The sequence below is a fragment of the Mirounga angustirostris genome, unplaced genomic scaffold (assembly GCF_029215605.1).
Source record: "Mirounga angustirostris isolate CCGP_5_RB_7025 unplaced genomic scaffold, mMirAng1.0.hap1 SCAF_9, whole genome shotgun sequence".
Taxonomy (NCBI): domain Eukaryota; kingdom Metazoa; phylum Chordata; class Mammalia; order Carnivora; family Phocidae; genus Mirounga; species Mirounga angustirostris.
The window spans coordinates 24,460,720-24,487,741 of NW_026991717.1; the positions used below are offsets into that span (position 1 = coordinate 24,460,720).

General features: G+C 36.7%; 1 long non-coding RNA gene across 13 annotated transcripts in view; it reads left to right on the top strand.

Annotated features, from left to right (window-relative positions):
• The window catches only part of LOC123860961 (uncharacterized), an 82,500-nt gene extending 58,820 nt beyond the window's left edge, over positions 1–23,680 (top strand). For 12 of the 13 annotated variants that reach the window (XR_010404914.1, XR_010404910.1, XR_010404912.1 and 9 more), the window contains 4 exons: positions 543–656; positions 20,441–20,580; positions 21,330–21,432; positions 22,344–23,680. This is a non-coding gene — a long non-coding RNA (uncharacterized LOC123860961). The remainder of the gene's footprint in view (positions 1–542; positions 657–20,440; positions 20,581–21,329; positions 21,433–22,343) is intronic. The other variant, XR_010404918.1, reaches the window with a different exon arrangement.
• Positions 23,681–27,022: the final 3,342 nt, after the last annotated feature.

The window sequence follows — 27,022 nt, forward strand, 5'->3', positions numbered from 1 at the left end:
CTGCATTAAATATTTTTTTAGAAGAGAGGGGGTAGGGAGATGGGGTAGCCAGGTGATGGGTATTAAGGAGGGCATGTGTTGTGATGAGCACTTGGTGTTATACACAACTAATGAATCATTGAACACTACATCAAAAACTAATGATGTACTATATGTTGGCTAACTGAACTAACTAAATAATATATATATATATATATATATATATATATATATTTGTAACTGTGAAATTATTGCCAATTATATCCAAATCTTGGAATTTTATTGGTTGATGTTGATATTCCTTCAGTCTGTTTCATTTCTGTTTAAAGGAAGATCCTAGTTTTAATGAATGATGCTAAGAGTTCTTTGGAGAAACTTTGACTACGTCTTAAAACAAAATTACTTTGTATACCATTCTATTTCATGGAACAAGGGTACTTTTTTTCTTGTCATATAGCTGGTCATTGAATGTATATAATTAATGCTTGTAAGCTTTTATCAATAAACATTGGATTTGGAAAGTTTTCTTCCTTGGCTCCTCTGACTGTCCCTGTGGTTTGTAGGTTGGAAGTAAGATCACAGTTGCATGGAATTCTTGCCACTTCACCAAAGAATACCTGATTTTGTCACTTTTACCAACTCCCTTACCTGAGAAGAAACAATGATGCACTCTCAAGGTAATATCTATTTTTTAATAAATTTTTTCCTGGGTTATTTTTATCATTTAAGGAATCATGAATTAATTAATGTTGTATAGAATCTGTCAATTTAAACAGTGTGAGGCTTTAGTAATCTAGTGATTCTTCAAGACTTCTGTTTTTTTTCCAGAATTTTTGCACTTTCTCAGTCTTTCTGTTGATCCCTCATATAGGAATTAGGCAGAGAAATGATGGCAAGGTAATTTCTCACCAGTGTGTCAGTGTTCATACCAATAAGTGTGCTTACCCAAATGCCACTAGTACTTAGCAGTGTATCCTTATGAGCACCACCCTAAAAATAGAATGAGAAGTATTTTAATTAAGAGAGCTCACTGTCTGACTTTTCTGTATACTCTCAACCCCTCTAGTTACATGTCATATTTATCGTGCCTATGTGAGCCCTGCATGCATTGCTGTGACCACAATGTGGAATTAGGTGTAGCGTAACCCTATGTATCCTCTGCAAATTGCCATGTTCCTGAGCTCAGGCAGATTAAGTGATTTTTAAACAATGGTGCTTTATTCCCCTATAATGGCTTTTTGTGATTTCCTCCTCTCCAAATCACTGGATCATTTTTGAGTATAAGATAATTCTGAGGTTGAATTGCCAGAAATATATGTGCATTGTTGTGATTGAAATTTTCACCAGGCCAACATTTTCCTGGAACTTTAAGCATACTCTGGTTGCTCATTTAATTTGTCTGGCAGAAAATGTTGGACAAAATTTGCTCTGATGGAGGCTAGAAATTAACACTATTAATATTGTTGGAATAACATTGGAAACATCCTAGGAGAACAGTATATTAGATTATTTAATAAGAAGTGCATTATTGAACCCTCCCATATTGTGCTTCTGGCAGACCAATGAACATATTTATTTCTCATCTTTCTACATTTTTACTGTATTCCCACAGGTCAACAAGGATAGAGCTCAGGTGTCACATGAAAATGTTTATCCTTTACCCTTGAGCTAGGACACAAAGGAAGGGTCCTTCCTCAAGGGCCAGTAGGAATTCTCAATAATTTTCAGTTAGCATTTGTCCCTAAAATATTGATCTTTCTTTTAAGAATTATGTAATATTCCAGTTACCATAAGACAGTCAATGATAGTCAGCTAGGAAACCTGAATCATTAATGTAGGGGCTGGTCTCCATGACTGAATAGGATAGATAACTGTGTCCCAGAGAGATGAACTCCAGAGTGCTCAGTTTCTTTCATTTTCTGAGGTACACAGTACCCTATTTTAGGAACTTGTGTGTATCAGTGATGACTATAATTGACGTCATTGAAAAATCTGAACAAAATAAGTTACACAATCACTTCTGTGAAACTGAGGTCCAGCCAGATATCCATCATAAACAAAATATGTACAAGGGGGAGATCCAGGTTTTCATTTTGTGGTACCAGGAAGAACCACAGTATTAGAAAACTAAGCAACTGAATTCTTAAGATGGTGGAGCAGTAGGGGGATTCTATGCTTGCCCCATCCTTCAAACACAGCTAGATAGATATCAAACCATTCTGAACACCCAATAAATCCATATGGGGACTGAGAGAAAAAATTGCACATCTAGAGGGAGAAAAGTGGCCACATTGTGGAAGGTAGGAGCTGTGGAGAGTTGATTTGGGGAAGAGAATTGCAGATGCTACAGAGGGGATTGAGCCCTGATCATACAGAGAGGAGAGAGAGAGAGAGAAAGAGAGGAAGAAAGAGTGATATCAGTATGCAGGCAATTGCACAAGAAAAACTTCCCAAAAACCATTGACTGAGAAAAGGAGAGAGGCTGATTGTCACAAGATTTTACAAGCAGTGGAGCTGAAAGTCTGAAGTTTTAGAAGTCCATGCCATCACCAGGGTCATGCCTGACAAGCTTAGCAATGCTCCTGCGGGGAAGGAGGACAGAGGCCCAGGAGCAGACGGCATCTAAGGATCCCCTGGGTCACACCAAAAAAGGCAGTTCCCCTTCTTGGAGTGCATTTAGGAAATATGGCACTGCCTCTCAGGACAAAAATGATGGCAGGCACTGTTAAGCAGCCCTGTTAATTAACATTATCAGTGGAGGCATCTGCTGAAGGCAGCTAACCTGGAAGCCAGATTTTGGCTGTGCTTTACCATAAACTCTGAGCCCCTGCATTGTCATGCAACTACTTTTCTGGGACAAGTGGCACCAGCCACAGCACAGCAAGACCCTAACTCAGAGGATCAATGTGGGTCTGAGCTGTGCTGAGTCCCTAGAATTTGGAGTTTTGAAACCCAGCCATACCCCTGAGATAAAACACAGGAGCACTGTGCTGCCAGGCAGAGAGATAGCTCAGACACAGACAGGGTGAAAGCAAGGTCCTGATGGAAACCGGGACACAAGAGGGGAAATTGTTTGGTCTTCTATGAGGCCTCCCTGAACAGCTGCAGGTGTGAACTCCCCTCTCTGGGTACAAGAGAGTGGGGTGACACCATTTTCCCCCAAACCCATCAGCACAACAGATTTCAGTGAGCAGCACAGCACCACCAGTGGAGGCTGGAGCTACTTAAACCAATGCCCACCTCACTGTGCCCTGTGGGTACATCTTTTTTTTTTAATTTTCTAATTTTTATTTTATTTTATTTTTTAGAGAGAGAGGATGTGGGGGAGCAGAGGGAGGAGGAGAGAGAGAATCTTAAGCAGGCTCCACATCCAACTAAGAGCCTGATGCAGGGCTTGATCTCATGACCCTGAGATCATGACCTGAACCCAAATCAAGAGTCAGTTGCTTAACCAGCTAAGCCACCAAGGTGCCCCTGCAGGTGAATCTTTACTAGGTCAAGTCTGCCTAAGAATTAGCAGAGTAAGTCCCTCTCCCCCACACACATACACACACCAACTTAAAGTGCTGCAAATCTTCAGCTATAAGGTAAAATGGATCTAGCCTTTTCTAACAAGCAGACCAAAACATACCTAGTTAAAACTCAGCACACATTGGACCAGGTCCAAACACACCCCACTGAAGGCAAGGAGAAACTCTGCAGAGGACCGATCTGAGGGAAAGAGCAGCCAAACACAACAGCAGAATGTGCACAGCATACACACACACACAAAACTTCCTGAAGCACCAGGCCCTAGACAGAATGTGGCCTCTTCTTAATATAGCCATTACTCTAAGGAGCAGGAAAGGTAACATGTTTCCTTAACACACAGAAGACAGAGGTCTAGGAAAAATGCCAGGTGGAGGAATTTATCCCAAAAGAAAGAACAAGAAGAGGTCACAGCCAGTGATCTAATCAAAACAGATGTAATTAGTATGCCTGAATGATAATTTATTTTTTTAATTTTTTTTATTATGTTATGTTAGTCACCATACAGTACATCTTTAGTTTTTGATGTAGTGTTCCATGATAATTTAAAAGAGCAATCATAAGGATAGTAGCTGGGATTGAGAAAGACAAGGGGAGTCCCTTACTGCAGAGATAAAGGAAATAAAACTAGTCAGGCCAAAAAAAAGAAAAATGCTATTACTGAGATGCAAAACCAACTGGATGTATTGACAAGGATGGGAGAAGCAGAGAAATTAATCAGTGATATAAAAGTTAAAATTATGGGGGGGAAATGAAGCTAAAAGAAAGAAAATAAGAAAAATATTGGATCATGAATGTAGACTTAGGGAACTCGGTGAGTCCATAAAGAATAATAACATTCATATCACAGGAGTCCCAGAAGAGGGAAAAAAGGGGGCAGAAGGTTTATTTGAGCAAATTACAGCTGAAAACTTCGCTAATCTGGGGACAGAAATAGACATGCAAATCCAGGAGGTGCAGAGAACTCCCATCAAATTCAACAAAAGCCAGCCAACACCAAAACAAATCACAATAAAACTGGCAAAGTACACAGAAAAGAAAATAATCCTGAGCACAGCAAGGGAGAAAAAGTCCTTAACCTACAAGGGAAGACAAGTAAGGTTTGCAGCAGATCTCACCACAGAAACCTGGCAGTCCAGAGGAGAGTGGCATGATATATTTAGTGAACTGAATGGGAAAAATATGCAACCAAGAATACTTTATCCAGCAAAGGTGACATTCAGAATAGAAGGAGAGATAGACTCTTAGCTATAGAGAATGAACTGAGGGTTGCTGGAGGGAAGGTGGGTGTGGGGATGGGCTAAATGGGTAATGGGCATTAAGGAAGGCACTTGTAATGAGCACTGAGTATTATATGTAAGTGATGAATCACTGGATTCTACTCCTGAAACTAATACTACACTATGTGTTAACCAACTTGAATTTAAATACGAACTTGGAGAGAAAAAAAGAATATAAAGAAAAAGAATAAGGAGAGGTAAAGAGTTTCCCAGACAAATAAAAACTAAAGGAGTTCAGGACCACTAAACCAGCCATGCAAGAAATATTAAAGGGGACCCTTTGAGTTGGAAAGAAAGACCAAAAGCAACAAAGACTAGAAAGGAACAGAGAAAATCAACACCAGCATTACAGTTAATACAATGGCACTAAATACATGTCTATCATGAATGTAAATGGACTAAATACTCCAATCAAAACACATAGGGTATCTGAATGGATAAAAAGATCAGACTCATCTATATATTGCTTACAAGAGACCCACTTTAGACCTAAAGAAACTTCCAGATTGAAACCATCTATCATGCTAATGGACATTAAAAGAAAGCCAGAGTAGCTAAATTTATATTAGACAAACTAGATTTTAAACCAAAGAATGTAACAAGAGATGAAGAAGGGCACTATATCATAATTAAGGGGTCTATCCAACAAGAAGATCTAACAATTGTAAATATTAATGCCCCCAACTTAGGAGCAGCCAAATATATAAATCAATTAATAACAAACATAAAGAAACTCATTGACTTAATACAGTAATACTAGGGGAATTTAACACCCTACTTACAGCAATGGGCAGATCATCTAAACAGAATATCAACAATGAAACAATGGCTTTGGATGACACATTGGACCAGATGTACTTAACAGATATATTCAGAACATGTCATCCGAAAGTAGCAGAATACATATTCTTTTCTAGTTCACATGGGACATTCTCCAGAATAGATCACATACTGGGTCAAGTAAAAAAAAGATGTATAAGTACAAAAAGATTGAGATCATAACATGCATATTTTCAGACCACAATGCTATGAAACTTGAATTCAACCACAAGAAAAAATTTGGAAAGACACAAATAAATGGAGGTTAAAGAATATCCTACTAAAGAATGAATGGGTTAACCAGGAGATTAAAGAAGTAATAAAAAAAATAGGGGCACCTGGGTGGCTCAGTAGGTTAAGTGGCTGCCTTTGGCGTGGGCCATGATCCCAGACTCCTGGGATTGAGACCCACATCAGGCTCCCTGCTTAGTGGGGACCCTGCTTCTCCCTCTCCCACTCCCCCTGCTTGTGTTCCCTCTCTCACCGACTCTCTTTGTCAAATAAATAAAATCTTTAAAAAAATACAGAGAAGCAAATGAAAATGAAAACATGAAGGTCCAAAGCCTTTGGAAAGCATCAAAGGCACTCAAAGAGGGAAGTATATAGCAATACAGGCCTACCTCAAGAATCAATAAAAATCTCAAATACACAACCTAACCTTACAACTAAGGGAACTAGGAAAGGAAGAGCAAATAAAACATAAAGGCAACAGAAGAAGGGAAATAATATAGATTAGAACAGAAATAAATGATATATAACAAACAGCAACAACCAAAAAGCAGTAGAACAGATCAACAAAACTAAGATCTTGGTCTTTGAAAGAATTAATAAAATTGATAAACCCCTAGCCACTTATCAAAAAGAAAAGAGAAAGGAACCAAATAAATACAATCATTAATGAAGGAGAGATCATAACTAACACCACAGAAAGAGAAACAATATAAGAGAATATTATGAAAAATTATATGCCAATAAACTAAGCAATCTGGAAGAAATGAATAGATTGTTAGAAACGTGCAAACTACCAAAACTGAAACAGGAAGAAATAGAAAATTTGAACAGACCCATAACCAGCAAAAAATTGGAACAATAATCAAAAAATTTCCAACAAACAAAAGTCCAGGAGCAGTCGACTTCCCGCGGCGGGGGGGGATGGTAGAATTAGACATTTAAAGATGAGTTAATACCTTTTCTTCTCAAACTGTTCCAAAAAATTGAAATGGAAGGGAAACTTCCAAACTCATTCTATGGGGCCAGCATTACCTCCAAAACCTTACAAAGACCACACTAAAAAGGAGAATTACAGACCAATATCCCTGATGAACATGGATTCAAAAATTCTCATTGAGATATGAGAATTATTCATCATGATCAAGTGAGATTTATTCCTGTGCTGCAGGGGTGGTTCAGTATTTGCAAATCAATCGTGATACACCACATGAATAAAAGAAAGAATAAGAAACTTATGATCCTCTCAATAGATGCAGAAAAAGCATTTGACAAAATATAGCATCCATTCTTTTTTAATTTAATTTAATTTTATTATGTTATGTTAGTCACCATTTCAAGCTATATTACACAGCAGTGATCACCAAGACAGCATGATACCGGCACAGAAATAGACATATAGACTAATGGAACAGAATAGAGAGCCCAGATATGGACCCTCAACTCTATGGTCAAATAATCTTTGACAAAGCAGGAAAAAATATGCAATGGAAAAAAGACAGTCTCTTCAATAAATGGTGCTGGGAAAATTGGACAGCTATACACAGAAGAATGAAACTTGACCTTTCTCTAACACCATACACAAAGATAAACTCAAAATGGATGAAAGCCCTCAATGTGAGACAGGAATCCATCAAAATCCTAGAGGAGAACATAGGCAGTAACCTTTTTGACATTGGCTACAGCAACTTCTTTCAAGATACATCTCCAAAGGCTAGTGAAACAAAAGCAAAAATGAACTTATAGCATCTGTTCTTGATTAAAACCATTAACAAAGTAGGGATAGAGGTAACATACCTCAACATCATAAAGGTCATATATGAAAGAACCACAGCTAATATCCTCACTGGGGAAAACTGAGAGCTTTGCTTCTAAGGTCAGGTAGAAGAGAGAGATGTCCTATCTATTTAACATAGTACTGGAAGTCCTGGCCTCAACAAAAAGACAACAGAAAGAAATAAGGCATACTAATTAGTAAGGGAAAAGTCAAACTTTCACTATTTGCAGAGGACATGATAGTCTATGTAGAAAACTTGAAAGACTCCATCAAAAAATCGTGAGAACTTATACAAAAATTCAGCTAAGTCATAGGATATAAAATCAATGCACAGAAATCATTTCTATATAGCAATAATGAAGCAACAGAAATAGAACTCAAGGAATCAATCCCATTTACAATTACACCAAAAACCATAAGATACCTAGGAATAAACCTAACCAAAGAGGTACTCTGTAAACTATATAACTCATATGAAAGCAATTGAAGAGAACACAAAGAAATGGAAAAACATTCCATGCTTATGGATTGGAAGAATAAATATTGTTAAAATGTCTATACTACCCAAAGCAATCTACACATTTAATGCAATCACTATCAAAATACCACCAGCATTTTTCACAGAACAAGAACAAAAATCCTAAAATTTGTATGGAACCACAGAAAGACCCTAAGGAGCCAAAGCAATCTTGAAAAAGAAAAACAAAGCTGAAGGCATCACAATTCCAGACTTCAAGTTATATTACAAAGCTGTAGTCATCAAGATAGTATGGTGCAGACACAAAAACAGACACATAGATCAATGGAACAGAATAGAAAACCCAGAAATGGATCCACACCTGTATGATCAACTAATCTTCAACAAAGCAGGAAAGGATATCCAATGGAAAAAACAGTCTATTGGATAAATGTTGTTGGGAAAACTGGACAGCATCATGCAGAACAATGAAATTGGACCACTTTCTTACACCATAAACAAAAATAAATTTAAAATGGTTGAAAGACCTAAATGTGAGACAGGAAACCATCAAGATCCTTCAGGAGATCACATGCAGCAACCCCTTTGACCTCGGCTGTAGCAAATTCTTGATAAACATGCCTTGAGAGAAAAGTAAAAATGAACTATTGGGACTTCATCAAAATAAAAAGCTTCTGCACAGCAAATGGAACAATCAGCAAATGTAAAAAGCAGCTTGTGGAATGGGAGAAGATATTCACAAATGTCATATTGGATAAAGAATTTATCAAACTCAACACCCATAAAACAAATAATCCAGTCAGGAAATGGGCCAAAGACATGAATAGATACTTTTCCAAAGAAGGTGTCAAGATGGCCAACAGATATATGAAAAGATGTTCAACATCACTCAGCGTCAGGGGAATACAAATCAAAACCACTATGAGATATCACCTCATACCTGTCAGAATGGCTAAAATTAACAGCATAGGAAATAACAAATGTCAGCAAAGATACGGAGAAAAGGGAAGCCTCTTACACATCCATGGTAGGAATGCAAACTGGTGCAGTCCCTTTGGAAAACTGTCCAAAATGTTCAAAATAGAACTACCCTATGACCCTCCAATTGCACTGCTAAGTATTCACCCAAAGAATGCAAAAATACTAGTTTGGAGGACATACCCCTGATGTTTATAGCAGCATTATAAACAATAGCCAAATCATGGGAAGAGACCCAATGTCCATCAACTGATGAATGGATAAAGAAGTGGTATATATACACAATGGAATATTACTCAGCCATCAAAAAATGAAATCTTGCCATTTGCAACAACATGAATGGAGCTAGTGAAATGCTAAGCAAAATATCATAGAAAGACAAATACCATGTGATTTCATTCATATATGGAATTTAAAAAACAAAAGAGATGAACATAGGGGAAGGGGGAAAAAAGGAAGCCAACCATAGAGACTTTTTAAAATTTAAATTCAATTATCTGAAATACAGAATATCATTAGCTTCAGATGTAGTGTTCAATGATTCACCACTTGTGTATAACACCCAGTGCTCATCACATCACATGCCCACCTTAATGCCCATCACCCAATTACCCCATCCCCCCACCCATCTCCCCTCAAGCAACCCTCAGTTTATTTCCTGTAGTTAAGAGTCTCCCATGGTTTCTTTCCCTCTCTGATGACTTCCCATTCAGTTTTCCCTCCCTTCCCATATGATCCTCTGTGCTGTTTCTTATATTTCACGTATGAGTGAAACCATATGATAATCGTCTTACTCTGACTGACATACTACACTCAGCATAATACCCCCCAGTTCCATCCACGTCAATGTAAATGGTAACTACTCATTCTTTCTGATGACTAATATTGCATTGTATATATATACCCCATATCTTCTTTATCCATTCATCTGTGGATGGACATCTCAGCTCTTTCCACAGTTTGGCTATTGTGGGCATTGCTACTGTAAATATTGGCGTTCAGGTGCCCCTTTGGATCACTGCATTTATATCTTTGGGGTAAATACCTAGTAGTGCAATTGCTGGGTCATAGGGTAGCTCTATTTTTAGCTTCTTGAGGACACTCCATACTGTTTTCCAGAGTGGCTATACCAGTTTGCATTCCAACAAATAGTGTAAGAGGGCTCCCCTTTCCCTGCATCCTCGCCATTATTTGTTGTTTCCTGTCTTGTTAATTTTAACCATTAGGACTGGTGTGAGGTGGTATCTCATTGTGGTTTTGATTTGTATTTCCCTGATGCCAAGTGATGTGGAGCTTTTTTTCCTGTGTGTGTTGGCCATTGAGGAAGACACAAAGAAATGGAAAAACATTCCATGCTCATGGATTGGAAGAATAAATATTGGTAAAATGTCTATGCTCCCCAGAGCAATCTACACATTCAATGCAATCTCTATCAAAACACCATCAACATTTTTCACAGACCTGGACAAATAATCTCAAAATTTGTATGGAACCAGAAAAGACCCCAAATAGCCAGGGGAATGTTGAAAAAGAAAATCAATGCTGGTGGCATCAGAATGCCGAACTTCAAGGTATATTACAAAGCTATAATCATCAAGACAGTATAATACTGACAAAAAAAAAAAATGTCACATGGATCGATGGAACAGAATAGAGAACCCAGAAATGGACCCTCAATTCTATGGCCAACTAATCTTCAACAAATCAGGAAAGAATATTCAATGGAAAAAGGACAGTCTCTTCAATAAATGGTGCTGGGAATATTGGACAGCCACATGTAGAAGAATGAAACTCAACCATTTTCTTATACTGTAAACAAAGATAAGCTCAAAGTGGTTAACAGACCTAAATGTGAGACAGGAATCCATCAAAATCCTAGAGGAGAACCCAGCCAGGAACCTCTTTGACCACAGCTGCTGCAACTTGTTGCTAGACACATCTCCAAAGGCAAGGGAAACTGAAGTGAAAATGAACTATTGGGACTTCATCAAGATAAAAACTTCTGCACAGCAAAGGAAGCAGTCAACAAAACTAAAAGGCAGCCTATGGAGTGGGAAAAGATATTTGCAAATTACATATCAGATAAAGGGCTAGTATCTAAGATCTATAAAGAACTTATAATGTTCAACACCCAAAAAACAAATAATCCAGTCAAGAAATGGGCAGAAGACATGAACAGACATTTCTTGATGGTATTTTGTTAGGGGTCACATGAATGTGTAGATTGCTCTGTGTAACAGAGACATTTTAACAGTATTTATTCTTCCAATCCATGAGCATGGAATGTTTTTTCATTTCTTTGTGTCATCCTCAATTTCTTTCATAAGTGTTCTGTAGTTTTTAGAGTACAGATGCTTTACCTCTTTGGTTAGGTTTATTCCTAGGTATCGTATGGTTTTTGGTGCAATTGTAAATGGGATCAACTCCTTAATTTCTCTTCCTTCTGTCACATTGTCAGAGTATAGAAATGCCACTGATTTCTATGCAGTGATTTTATATCCTGACATATTGCTGAATTCCTGTATGAGTTCTAGCAATTTTGGGGTGGAGTCTTTTGAGTTTTCCACATAAAGTATCATGTCATCTGGAAAGAGTGAGAGTTTGACTTCTTCTTTGCCAATTTGAATGGCTTTTATTTCTTTTTGATATGTGTGTGCTGAGGCTAGGACTTCTAATACTATGTTGAACAACAATGGTGAGAGTGGACATCCCTATCGTGTTCCTCACCTTAGGGGAAAAGCTCTCAATTTTTCCCCATTGAGAATGATATTCACTGAGGGCTTTTCATAGATGGCTTTTATGATATTGAAGTATGTTCCCTCTATCCCTACACTGTGCAGAGTTTTAATCAAGAAAGAATGCTGTATTTTGTCAAATGCTTTTCTGCATCAATTGAGGGAATCATATAGTTCTTGTCCTTTCTTTTATTGTGATGTATCAAGTTGATTGATTTATGAATGTTAAACCAGTCTTACAGCCCAGAAATAAATCCCACTTGGTTGTGGTGAATAATCCTTTTAATGTCCTTTTGGATCCTATTAGCTAGTATCTTGGTAAGGATTTTTGGTATCCATGTTCATCAGGGATATTGGTCTATAATTCTCTTTTTTGGTAGGGTCTTTGTCTGGTTTGGGGATCAAGGTAATGCTGGTCTCATAGAACGAGTTTGGAAGTTTTCCTTCCATTTCTATTTTTTGAAACAGCTTCAGAAGAATAGGTATTAATTCTTTAAATGTTTGGTAGAAGTCCCATTGGCAGCCATCCAGCCCTGGACTCTTGTTTTTTGGGAGATTTTTTGTTACTGCTTCAGTTTCCTTGCTGATTATGGTTCTGTTCAGGTTTTCTATTTCTTTCTGTTTCAGTTTTGGTAGTTTATATGTTTCCAGGAATGCGTCCATTTCTTCCAGATTGCCTAATCTGTTCGCATATAGTTGCTCATATTATGTTCTTAAAATTATTTGTATTTCCTTGGTGTTGGTTGTGATCTCTCCTCTTTCATTCATGATTTTATGAATTTGGATCCTTTCTCTTTTCTTTTTGATAAGTCTGGCTAGGGGTTTATCAATCTCATTAGTTCTTTCAAAGTACAAGCTTCTAGTTTCATTGATCTGTTCTACTGTTCTTTTGGTTTCTATTTCATTGATTTCTGCTCTGATATTTATTATTTCTCTTCTCCCACTTGATTTAGGTTTTATTTGCTGTTCGTTCTCCAGCTCCTTTAGGTATATTTTTAGGTGGTGTATTTGAGACTTTTCTTGTTTCTTGGGAAAGGCTTATATTGCTATGTACTTCCCTCTTAGGACTGCCTTTGCTGCATCTGAAATGTTTTTAACATTTATGTTTTCATTTTTATTTGTTTCCATGATTTTTAAAATTCTTTTTAAGTTTTCTTTTTGGCCCATTCATTTTTTAGTAGGATGTTCTTTAATCTCCTAGTATTTAAGTTTCTTCTAAAGTTCCTCTTGTGATTGAGTTCAAGTTTTAAAGCATCGTGGTCTGAAAGTATGCAGGAAATAATCCATCTTTTGGTACTGGTTGAGAACTGATTTGTGACCCAGTATGTGATCTATTCTGGACAATGTTCCATGTGCACTTGAGAAGAATGTGTATTCTGTTGCTTTAGGATAGAATGTTCTATATGTATCTGTGAAGTCCATCTGGTCCAATGTTTCATTCAAAGCCCTTGTTTCATTATTGATCTTCTGCTTAGACAATCTGTCCATTGCTCTGAGTGGGGTATTAAAGTCCCCTAGTATTTTTGTATTATTATCAATGTCTTTCTTTAACTTTGTTATTAATTGGATTATATAATTGGCTGCTTCCATGTTAGGAGCATAAATATTTATGTTAGATGTTCTTGTTGGATAGACCCTTTATAGGTTGATATAGTGTCCCTCTCCATCCCTTACCACAGTCTTTGGTTTAAAATCTAATTTGTCTGATAGGAGGATTGCTACCCCAGCTTTCTTTCCATTAGTGTGATGAATGGTTCTTTGGGTCTAAAATGAGTTTCTTATAGACAGCATATGGATGGGCCTTGCATTTTTATCCAATCTGATACCCCGTGTCTTTTGATTGGACAATTTAGCCCATTTACATTCAGAGTCACTATTGAAATATATGAATTTAGTGACATTGTATTACATGTAAAGTCACTGTTCTGTATTTTGTCTGTGTTCCTTTCTGGTCTATGTTGCTTTTTGTCTCTTTCATTTACAGGTTCCCCTTTAATATTTCTGCAGGGCTGGCTTAGTGATCACAAATTCTTTTAGATTTCGTTTGTCTTGGAGCTCTTTGTCTCTCCTTCCATTCTGAATGATAGCCTTGCTGGATAATGTATTCTTGGCTGCATGTTTTTCTCATTTCATACTCTGAATATATCTTGCCAGCCCTTTCTGTCCTGCCAGGTCTCCATGGACAAGTCTGCTGCCAGTCTAATGTTCCCACCCTTGTAGGTTAAGGAACTCTTGTCTTGAGCTGCTTTCGGGATTTTCTCTTTATCTCTGAAATTTGAAAGCTTCACTATTATATGTCTCGGTGATCTATATTTATTGATTCTGAGGGGGGTTCTTTGTGCCTCCTGGACTTAAATATTTGTTTCCTTCCCCAGATTAGGGAAGTTCTCAGCTATGATTTGCTCAAATATACCTTCTAGTCCCTCTCTCTCTCTCTTTCCTCTTCCCCTGGGACCCCAATTATTCTAATATTGTTTCACTTTATGGTGTTGCTGATTTCTCAAAGCCTCCCTTCATAATCCAGTCGTTGTTTATCTCTTTTTCTCTGCTTCCTTACTTTCCATCATTTTTTCTTCTATGTCATTGACTCTCTGTTCTGCCTCATTTACCCTAGCATTAGAGCATCCATTTTAGAATGCATCTCAGTTAAAGAATTTTTTTTTTGCCTGATTAGAATTTAGTTCTTTTATTTCTGCACTAAGGGATTCTATAATGTCTTTTATGCTTTTTACAACCCTAGCTAGTATCTTTATAATCATTATTCTGAATTCTAGGTCTTATATCTTACTTATAACCATATAGATTAAATCTATGGCAGAGAGTATTACCTCTGGTTCTTTCTTTTATTGGAATTTCTCCTTCTAGTCATTTTGTCCAGAGAAGACTAGATGAATGAGAGAACAAAATAAAAAATATCAACCATGATCCCAGCAAAATATACACTAGACAAATCCGAAGAGGCAAGAAATCAAAAAAGAAAAGAAAAAGGGAAAAAGAAAGAATATAATCTAATAGGTGGATAAAAACCCTTGGTCCTGGATGTATTTTAGTCTGTGTGTTAGAAGACACTAGATCCCAAAATTGTAATTAAACACACACACACACACATACATATGTATACACACACACACACACATGAAATTGTATACAGTGAAAGAAAGCCAAAATGAAGAATATATCTATGAAATGTAAATGTAAGAATAAAAGTTAAAAAAATACTTAAAAATAGAGTTGATAAGTTAAGAAACTAATTGAAAATTTTAAAAAAAGAAAATTTTAAACTGAAAGACTAAGGAATCATGAGAAAAAACCTCAAATTCTATGTACTGTTCCCCCAGCATAGGAGTTTTCAGTTCTCTGTGATACATAAACCTGGTATTAGCCTGATGTTCCTGCTGGTTTTCTGTGGGAGGGGCCTGTTGCACTGATCCCGGGTGTCTTCTCCTGGGTGGAGTTGCACCACCCCTTGTCAGGGGACTGGGCTCAGGTAAGCTGCATTAGGTTGCTCTATGTGGCTTTTGTTCCCTGAAGGCTTTCCTTCCCACTTGAGAGGTTGAAGAAAAAATAAAATAAAAATGGTGGTGCCCCAGTTTCCAGCCCTGGAACTGAAAGATCATGGCTCCCACTCTTCAATGCACCCTCTGGCAAAAGCAGTCAGTCACTTTTGTGTTCCCCAAAGTCTACAGAGTCCTGCAGTGCACACCTGCACTTATCTTCCCAGGGGAATGAGGAAGGTCTCACTGGTGTCCTGCCACTTGCTGGGCTCCTGCTCAGATAGCGGCCACCCAATTGTGCCACAGTTTGTGGTCTGTGACAACACTGATCTGAGAGCCCACTCCTGGGCTCAGTGATCATAGCTGGCTTCCCCGCTCCAATGCTTGGGAACTCTGCTGCACTCAGATACCCCTGTTCTTTCTGTGACTCCAGGGACCTGAGTCAATACTGTCCCACCTGGGATTCTGCCCCTCTTTACCTCCTGAGCACCTTTCTGGCATGGACATCCCTCACAGGAGCAGACTTCTAAAAGTTCCAATTTTGCACACCGCTGCTATATCTTTTTCTGGTAGCTGGCTTACATAGGCTCCCTCCCCATGGCAGTTTATCTTCCAGCATATCCCCTCCAATTCACTTCTCCACACCTCCTACCTTGCAACTAGTGGTTGCTTTTCTATTTGTAGAATTACAGAAATTCTTTTCTTAGATCTCAGGTTGAATTCACAGGTGAATGATTTGATAGATATGTAGCTGAATTCAAGGGACCAGATAAAACAGGGTCCACTACTCCTCTGCCATATTCCCTGCACCTCAAGAGACTCTTTATCATACAGAAGAAGCTGAGGGTTGATGGAAGGGAGGTGGCTGGGGGATGGGCAAAATGGATAATGGGTATTAAGGAAGGCATTTTTTGTATTTAGAACTGGGTGTTATATCTAAGTGATGAATCACTAAATTCTATTCCTGAAACCAATATTGAACTATATGTTAACCAACTAGAATTTAAATATCTGTAAATGAAAACAAAACAAAACCAAAAAAAAGTGAAGGCTAAGCCATTTGCATGCATTAGAGGAATTGAATTGCACTGTGATCTATATATATCCAATCTGGGGGTGAAACTGTCTATTTTAGTGCATAGCTGGCAGCCTAAATACACTTGTAGTAAAGTGACCTGGGGAATTATCACATGAGTACTGAAAATTTGAGAAATGGTTCTGCCTACACATGAACCATTTACACATTTGTCTGTGCTGCTGGAATCTTCTCAGTGATGATTGGTCTCTTGGCAGCTATTAGATGGTCAAAAATCCAAAGAGATTATGGATTTACTTTTCTCTTGTAAGCGAAACAAATATATGAGAATTAAACAGGTATGCATTTTGTCCCAAGAATACTGAAATTTTTTCATGGAATTAAAATGCTCCAAATGACAGTAAGAGTCTACCTATGCTAGTCAGCCATTGATTGTGTTTGCTGTTCTCCCTGACTTCAAAATGTGATCGTAGTGTCCAATGGTCACAAAATCCTTAGCGTTTTGTGGTGCCTGGGTGGCTCAGTTGGTTAGGCGACTGCCTTCGGCTTGGGTCATGATCCCAGAGTCCCGAGGTCAAGTCCCGTATCAGGCTCCCTGCTTGGCGGGGAGTCTGCTCCTCCCTCTGACCCTACCCCCTCTTTTTTTTTTTTAAGATTTTATTTATTTATTTGACAGAGAGAGCGAGAGAGCACAAGCAGGGGGAGCAGTAGTAGGAGAGGGAGAAGCAGGCCTCCCGCAGAGCAGGGAGCCCGATGCGGGGCTCGATCCCAGGACCCTGGGATCATGCACTGAGCCGAAGGCAGACGCTTAACCATCTGAGCCACCCAGGCGCCCCAGACCCTACCCCCTCTTGTACTCTCTCTCTCTCTCAAATAAATAAAATAAAATCTTTAAAAAAAATCCTTAGTGTTTAGTGTCTATCACATATTTCAGGCTGTCAGTCACTTATAAACATGCTTGGGTCAATGATGACATCAATAATTTTTTGTTTGAAAACATGGAGAACATGACTGACAGAAACACTTCTCTGAAATTGAGTTCAAGACATATAAAGGCCATATAACAAAGTTAGTGTTACCCTGAAATAGATTGTGGTAATTTAAGATCTATTTTGTAAACCATAGGATAAATAGTAATAACACAAAATTATCAAGAGAAGGGCCCCTGGTGGCTCAGTCAGTTGATCATCTGACTCTTAATTTCAGCTCGGCTCTTGATCTCAGGGTCTTAAGTTCAAGCCCCACATTGGGCTCCATGCTGGGCATGGAGCCTACTTAAATATAAATATATACATAATTCAAAATATATACTAAACTCCTACCTTAAGAAATAAGAAAAGGACTCAACTAGAAAATCAAGTACGAGGAAGTAAATAATAAAGATTTGAGCAAAGTCAATGAAATAAAAATAAAATCCAAAATAACTATAAGGAAAACTCATGAGACCAAAAGTTAGATTTCTGCAAAGGTTAATGGAACTGACAAGCCTTTAGTTAGACTGAACAAGAAACAAAGAAGATATAAATCACTAAAGTTAGGAATGAAAGAGGGGCATCACTATTGATTCTGTAGATTCCATCAGAAATATTATTTGTCTCGTGTTTTCTTGAGGGAAATGGATATGGAGGAATCCAAGGTTTTAGTTGCACTTAAGACTCAGCAATGTGCCACTGATATTTAGATTCCCATCAATATCAGTGCTTATCTCTGTGAGGCTTCCAGAAGGTCCCTTTACACTACAGTCACACCCATTCAAATTTATCTATATTTCTAGCCAATGTTTGTTTTAACTAGTCAATAATTTAATCTATTTTAGAAGACCCTTTGTAATCTCAACATTAGATAAATACATTAATGATATGGTGAGTCCTCCATGTTTTCCATTCCTGTGGATTCTAGGATTTTTGGCATTTCCGTGTTTAGACCAAAGCATAAAGGCATAGTTCTTTTCAGGCATGAAGATGATATTGGGCCAAAGTAAGGTATGTGACAGAGAACATCCCTGCACCCTCAGTAGCGTGTCCTGTTGAGTATGAGCATTAGAAGAGAATAAGAAACTACTCTAAACACATTTCATGACAAGCTGGAAGACTGTATGCACTCCCTACCTGTTTAGTTATTTTTCTCAAATTACTGTACACCATGATTCTCAAGATAGTTGATGTCATACTTCTGAGGTGAAAGTTAGTTCTTGGGAGCAAAAGAAATCTTATATATTACAGTGGATCATGGCCCTCCAAACAGCCACCATACATAAGCAGATATACAGCATATCTGTGGTATTAAAATTTGAGGGTGTGAAAACTAGGGGGAAATGCCTAAAAAAGATATCCACGCAGCTGCTGCTGCTGCTGCTGCTGATGATGATGATGATAATAGGTTGACAAACACTCTCATACAAGTCTAAAGAAAATCTATTTCTGCCATCTAACTCCAAGAGTCAGATGTGATGGAAGCTAGAGCAGTTGCTACAGTTTGTCAAGATTTCCTCAGTAGTAGCAGGTTTTGCAGAGACAGTGATTTTAGAATATTGTGTTTCTTTTCCCATTTAGACTCACTTAAATCCTTGTCTTCCAGAATACATTATCCTAACTTAGATCTTAAATATTTTCTGAAGAACTGTGTCTGTGTGGTTCTTTTGAAGGGAAAGGCTGATTGTCTTTCACTGGGACTTTCAGAAAACCCAAAGGTCCACATCTACATATTTGCCAACAGCAATCTTCAGAACCAAATTTACTCTGAGAACAGAGAATTATGTAAGCACAATGATATACCATTCCTTTGGCTCCTGAGATTTATAAACTTTTGTTCAGCAGGAGCCAAAGTTCTATTGGAAACAAATTTACTAGAACTACTCTCATATATGCCAATGCATTATGAAATATGTGGATCTTTAAAATATCTGTTGTTGAAATCTTAGCTAAGATTATTTTGGGGAAAATATATTTGAAAATAGAATTAAAAGATACTACATTATGATAAATGTTTCTAAATTTGTCAGCAGGCAGGAAATGAAATTAAAAAGGCAATGGTATTGTATCAATGTGTCTATATTCAAAAGACAAGTATACTTTTTAACAATTATGGTTTTTGCTTAGTTTTTCTTTAATATAAAGGTTAATATTTTACACCTTTATATAAATCTAGTATTTCAAGATATTTTAATGATTGACATGATAAAAGAAGAAAGCCTAAATATATTTGATTAACTTTGTGATATGATGTTCTGCAGATGACTTCAGAAAGACATTTTTAGGATATTGCTTTCAGATACACACAGTTCTTTTTCACTGAGTAATCAGTGAATTTGAGATCAGTAAATAACATGTAAACCATTGTTCTGTGCAGTTTTGAGGATACTCTGAATATAGTAATCAAATGTGTTCTTCATTTTATCACATCTACACTCTATTGCTATACTATATTGTTATACTGATGATTTATGCTTTCTTCAAAATCATAGATAAAAATATTGTATTTATGAATTATTTTAAATGAAGAATGGTTAAGACTCTTGTAATTATTACACAAGAATGTACCATTTCACTAGATTATTGCTTTGGGGCAAATATTAGACTGTTGTTATAAAAGAGTAATTTAGTTTAATCCAATCTTTCCAAATATTTATATATTATTGATGTGTATATTTTCTTCTGAAGATGGTCTTGTAAAAATTGATAAATATAAGCTAGAAACAATTTTCTTTTGCAAATGGAATTGTTGGGAGCCTCCCTTGGACTTCACCAGATAGTAATAGAGAAACCATATTTTTATTGATGTATATATAAAAGTAAAAGTGTTTTATAACATGTAGTCTTAATAGAATAAGAATATTTTACTTTGCTAAAATAATTATTAGCCAGCCACTTTTTGGGTGTATTGGATCTCAGGGGAAGGGAGAGCAATGCACATTTGAAGGTGTGCACATGACACACAAGGACTTAGCAATATCCACCCTTTGTAATCTGTATAGCAGGATATGCACAATTTGTGAATATTTTATTGTTAAATTTGATTACATGCACAACTGTGTATATAGGTACATTTATATTTATATCTGCATATTTTTTCTTAAAATGTTATTTTTCCTCTTTTTTTTCCCTGCCAGGTAATGATGGATCCTAGAAAGGAAGAGAAACTCTCTATGCCTTTGCCTTTCTTGAATGCCATCTCCAGAGAGTGAAATGACAAATTAATTTTAAGTCGGTGGTTCTCCATTGCTACTTGTGGTCTTCTGGACCCTTGCAGGTATGAATATATTATCATGGAACTGCATGTTTACTGGGAAAAAAACAAAGCCCACGATGCATAGCAGTTGATAGATCTTGCTCTTCTTAAGATTGATGACATTTGGTTGTAACTAAATATCATTAAAAACCCGCCCAAGATCCAGATAATAGTGGGCACAGTAATTGGGAGTTGTATCTGTGGGTCATAACAGGCCTTACTAAATGCGGGACTTTCTCAACGACCACTCCTAAAACTGAACCAACTTCTACAAGACCATTTACTAAATTGCTTCTCAGGTCTTTCTTTCTATGTTTGATTAATCAAATGCACTTTTAATTTCTTATGACCTGACATTTTTATTTTATTTTTGTGATATAAGTACCTATGGATTGCCGGGCATAGAATAGGTTCTCAATGAACTTTTATTGAGTATAGATATATGAGTAGATTATTTTAAGTGATTTTGTAAATAACCTGGCCAACTAAGCAGAAAATGATAAATGATGGGGGAAAAAAAGGCATAATTTTCAGTGGGATTCAAGCAATCGAGTCAGTCTTGGAAATGCACAGGAGAGAAGGACTCTGATACAATGCGCTAATGTTGAAATGTATAGAGTTATGGTTCAGGTAGCTATAGTCTCAGAGCTGTGTGAGTAAGAAGCAGCTTCCAAATAAAATCAATATGAAAGAGTACCAAAGAATAACTTCCCAGCATCCAGCTGATTAACCTTTTTCACTAGAAGTGGCATTTCTCATTTTCCCCCCAGAAGATTACTTCTTGGGAACTCTTGGGAGTGAATGATACCAGTAAATCCCTGAAACAAGACTCTTCAGACAAGAAGGCTATGGTCCAAGGGCTGTGCTTTGAAGGTAAGGTTTTGTCAGAATAGTCCTTGATTTCTAGGGGCAACCATGTCTGGGTAGGAAAATAGATGTTAGTTTTCTGAAGGTTGATGACTTTTGGCTTGATTCTAATTGACCTCAAGGGCCAGAATGCATAGTGAGTTAAGAGATACAGCTTCTCAGGGCACCTGGGTGATCGGTTAAGTACCCAACTCTTGGTTTCAGCTCAGGTTGTGATCTCAGGGCCCTGAGACCAAGCCCTGCATCAGGCTCCATGCTCAGTGCAGAGTTGGCTTAATACTCTCTCTTCCTCTCCCTCTGCCCCTCCCCTTTCTCTCTCTCTTTCTCAAATAAATAAATACACAAATAAATAAATAAATCTTTAAAAAAAGAGATACAGCTTTTTTTTTAATATACCTTCATAGATTTTCTGTATTCCAGTTAGAATATTTGTGGTGAATATGAAAGATTTCCTTAGTGTTTCTTATCCAATATCCTACTTGGCTGAATACATTGTGTTAACAGAAAGTTGTTGTATACATGAAATTCAGTGGTTCTCAATAACTATTAGACTGGAGTGAAGAAAAATAGTTTTGTCTGAAATAACTGATCAAATGAATGAGTGACCTAGAACTTAAAGGAGCCAATACAGAGGGAAAGAAACAGATAAAATTCTGAGATAGTTGGAGGTGTCTATCCTTTTTAGCTCAGCAAAGAAGAAAAAGTAGCACTGATGTTGATTTAGGAAGATTTAAAGTCATTTTTCTGGCCACAGGGTGAATGCAGCAGCTGAAAATGTGGCTTTCTTTGTGTCCTCTGTGTAGATTCATACATGGCACATGTAGAGGTAGAGTATATAAGAATTTCATAGCCCGCAATGGGCTCCTTAGACAATGTGTCACTCACCTTTGCCAATATTCCCGTCTGTATCCTTGCAGGTGGTGACCACAAATGTGAGGTGGATTTGTTACTGAGGGTGCCATTACTTCTACCACCAGCTTCACCAAAACAATGACACACTCTTCTTTATGCTTGGCGATTCCTCTCTTTCCTGTGTTGCAGTGGACACCTCCCGCAGATAAGAAATGCTTAACTGAGAAATGCTCATGTTGGGATATCATCGATGAGACTTTAATTTGGGCATGGTGACTGTTTCCCTTGCTGCCACTTGACTCAATCCCAGGAGCCTCAGTAGAGGATATATTATTGCACAAGAAACTCAAAATGGTGGAATTGCTCAGTGCTCCCATAAATATACATTTATAATTTCCATTTGCCATATGGTAAAAATTTTAAATAGGATATATTAAAACGAAACTGCACAGTTTTTTTCAAAAATTCAAAGCGTATTTAAATATCTAATATATAAATTAAGTGCCCTCCTCTCTCCCAATTCTCTCCCCCAGTGTTTTCTTCTCTTAAGAGAGTTGTGTGCATTCTTTAAGTGGATAGATGCACACACACAGACACACATACACACGAACTATTTTGGGGGGGTTCTGGAAGTGGGGCCATATTGTACACATTCTTCTGCAAATTGCCTTTCATTTTACAGTTTTTAATACCCTTTTCTATTTCAATAATATACATCTGTGTCATTTGTTGAATGACTGCACGACTGTTTTGTAGATGAAATACAATTAAATGTTATAAGCATTTCTCATCCATAGATATTTGTTAGCACAAAATTTCTGTGCAATGAACCTCCCTATCAACAATTTTGCATTTGTCTATTATATCATTATAAATTACTTAGCAGTTGAAATACTGGGATTAAGGATATGCACATTTCAAATTATTACAAGATTTCCTTAAAATGTGGTAACAACTTTATCTTCAAATGGCAATGAATGAGATTGCCAGCTTTCCCACAACTTCACAGATAATGGATTTTATAAATATTTACATTTTTAGCAAATGTGATAGCCCAAACTATTGTCTTAAATTGTATTTCTTTTGCTTTTGAGTTTGATCATTTTTTTCATATTAGCCATCTGTATTCTTTAATTTCCTCTTTCTGTCCAATTTCGGGGGTTGGGGCTTAGTCTTCTGATTTTGAAGAGCTCATTTATTATTGGGGAAAAAAGGTTTGGATTGTCAAGCTTTACAGATATTTTTTATGCACTTTTAAACTTCATTTTTGTTATAAGAATGTGTATGATTGTTATATGTCCAAGTATAACCATGTTTGCTTTTACGGCTTCTGAGTTTCATGTCATTTTGGAAAAAAATATTTATACTGATTCCATAAAACCGTCACCTATGTTAACTTTTATTCTTTTGTCTTTCTTTTATTCAAATTTAAATCATGAGAAATTTTTTTTTATTTGAAATCTTAAAGTTGCCAAGTTATTTGCCATTACTTGCGATTATTTGCCAATAATTGCCCATTTATCTGTAATGTCATCTTGCACATGTGCTGTATTCTCATCTGTGACTGGCACCATTTTTGTTCTGTGGGTCTGTGTGTCTCTTCTTCTGCCTCCTGTCTCATGTGTCTACTCGTTGGAAGAAATTACAGTTTAGACTGCAATTTCATCAACTTTAATAAATTAATTTAGGGGAGAATTTGGTTTTTAATACTATAAGTCTTCCTATCCAAGAACAAGGTATGTCTTTCTTTTTATTAAACAATTTTAATTATTGTTAATATTTTCACTTTGTGATAGAGGTTTTTCTTTCAGTTTATTTTCTCCCTTGATATTTTTTCTACATCTGAAAGTTTTGTTTTGGGGGGTAGGTGTTCACCTTACTCTTTCTCATGACTTTTCAGATTTTGTCTAAGTACATACATACCAAAACTTTTGAAAATACCAATCATTTTGATTCGTTCCTTCCAAATGATCTTGATTTAATTATATTGATAGTGTTCACTGACTCGTACTTTCAGAGCACTTAAATGTGGAACTATTACCCATCTTGATTTAATCAGTTTTTAATGGAATGTTTCTTGGGTTTGACCAGTACATTGTTGCTGGTCTATTACCCAAAAAGACTCCAAGAAAAAAAAAAAAAACTATAATCAAGAAAAGCTGAGTGTGTTAAACTTACCGCAGCAAGGGAAAACACCATTTTGACAATGTTTAATAGTGTTCTCTAAGTAGGCTTTGGGGTCTGGGCTGATGTGATTTAAGATGGGCTTTTCAAAAAATAGAACGGGTTAAGAATGGACAAAATTTGTCAGGCAGTAGTATAAGGTTGGCAAAAGAGTAACATGATGTGAGTCTAGATAATCAAATTTTTGTTTGATAAATTAGCTGTTTGCCTTTGTGAGTAACATGTTTTTCAATGATAGAAGAGCTATTAGCTTAGATGAGAAATTGTGAATGTATTTATTTGTTTGCAGTTCTATCTGGTGTACAGGACTCTGCTAGGGATGGTATCAGGTCCTAGTCCCAGTAGGTAAGTTATTTTGTTTTAGGTGGTCTCAATCATCAATGAAATAGGTGAATTTTAAATTTGAGATGTTTTTGTGTATCATATTAAGTAAGTCTCCCACCTTATATATATTTGTAAGAAATTTTAATCAGAACCAGGTGGTAGATGTAATAAATGCTTTTTGCATAAACAGTTGTATAATTCTTCAAACTTTTATTATTGTGAAATAATTCTATTATTGAAATTTTCTTTTTTTCCTTGAATGGACAAACCCTATTTGGTATAAAAAAAGTTTTGCTCTGAATTTACTACTAAATTATGAGTATCTTAATTTGATTTGGACTTTTGGCAAGTATACTATTAAATGAAGTTGATCTGTAATTTTCTTTTCTATATTTGTCATATTTTGATTTCAGATGCTCTGGTTGCATTAAATTAATTTTGAGGATTTTCTTTTTTACTCTATTCTATAAAATGGGTTGAAAAGCTTTAGCATTAATATGAAAGGTTAAGTTAACATATCAATTAAATCATCAGAACTCTCCTTTGTTTTTTGTGGTTTGAAGTAGAACTGAGGCTATCTAGAAAATTTTCTCACTTTTTTCTTTTTTTTAAAGATTTTATTTATTTATTTACTTGAGAGAGAGAATGAGAGAGAGAGAGAGAGAGCATGAGAAGGGGGAGGGTCAGAGGGAGAAGCAGACTCCCTGCTGAGTGGGGAGCCCGATGCGGGACTCGATCCCGGGACTCCAGGATCATGACCTGAGCCGAAGGCAGTGGCTTAACCAACTGAGCCACCCAGGCGCCCTTCTCACTTTTTTCTATGGTGATTCCTTATTTTTTGTTTTGCATCTTATATTTAACTTGTTTTCTTCTAGAAAATCACAATCCAAGCAGATTTTCCAACATAGTAACATGAAGTTGTGCAAAATGTTCTTTCATCACGCTATTAATTTCTCATTTCAATTGATATTCCTTTTCATTCCAGTTTTAGTTGTTTTGCCCTGCTTTTTTTTTTCTTTATTTTAATTAAGTCTGACTCATGGATCTTTAGCAACATTAGCTCTTCCTTTTCTTCTCCCTCAATCAGCTTTTTGGTATAACTTATCAGTCTTTTTTTATGATGTTCTAATTTATTTATATTTTTTTTCTGTAGTGTTTTGTGTTTTTAAAATAAATTCTAAACATGTATAATCCACTTATTTTCACTTGTTTTTGGTAGTGAAAGATTTGCACTATTGTAACTTTTATAAAACTTCTCATTATGAACAGATAAACATGCAGAGTATAAAGAGAAAAGAACAGTAAACTTGTAGACACCAGGAAACCAGGTTCTACCATTATCAACAGTTTGCCAAATTTACTTCATGTTAATTATAAGTTATTTTCAAATAACTTAGAGAAATTAGGAAACTTCTTTTTTCCCAGAATCATTTTAAAAATTATATATTTGTTACAAATAATATATGTTACAAAATTCAAAATTTACAGGAGGATATTCAGTGAAAGGTAATTCAGCTCAATTCTGTCCTTTATAACTACCTAATTTTCCCTTTTTGGAGAAAACTAGTGTTAAAGCTTCTTGTTTCTGCTCTCTCTCTCTCTCACACACACACACACACACACACACACACACACACACACTTTTGTAATGTTCTATAACTTAGTTTTCTATATTTTTGTACTCTATAAATATTTTACTATTTCTAGGGACACCTGGGTGGCTCAGTTGGTCAAGCATCTGCCTTTAGCTCAGGTCATGATCCCAGAGTCCTGGGATCAAGTCCTGCATTGGCCTCCTTGCTCAGCAGGGAGCCTGCTTTCCCCTGCCTCTGCTGCTCCCCCTGCTTCTGTGCTGTCTTTCACAAAAATAAACAAATAAAATATTTTTAAAAAATAGGATAAAGAAGATGTGGTCCATATATACAATGGAATATTACTCAGCCATCAGAAAGGATGAATACCCAACTTTTACATCAACATGGATGGGACTGGAGGAGATTATGCTAAGTGAAATAAGTCAAGCAGAGACAGGCAATTATCATATGGTTTTACTTATTTGTGGAACATAAGGAATAGCATGGAGGACATTAGGGGAAGGAAGGGAAAAATGAAGGGGGGGAGATCAGAGGGAGAGATGAACCATGAGAGACTATGAACTCTGGGAAACAAACTGAGGGTTCTAGAGGGGATGGGGGTGGGGGGATGGGTTAGCCTGGTGATGGGTATTAAGGAGGGC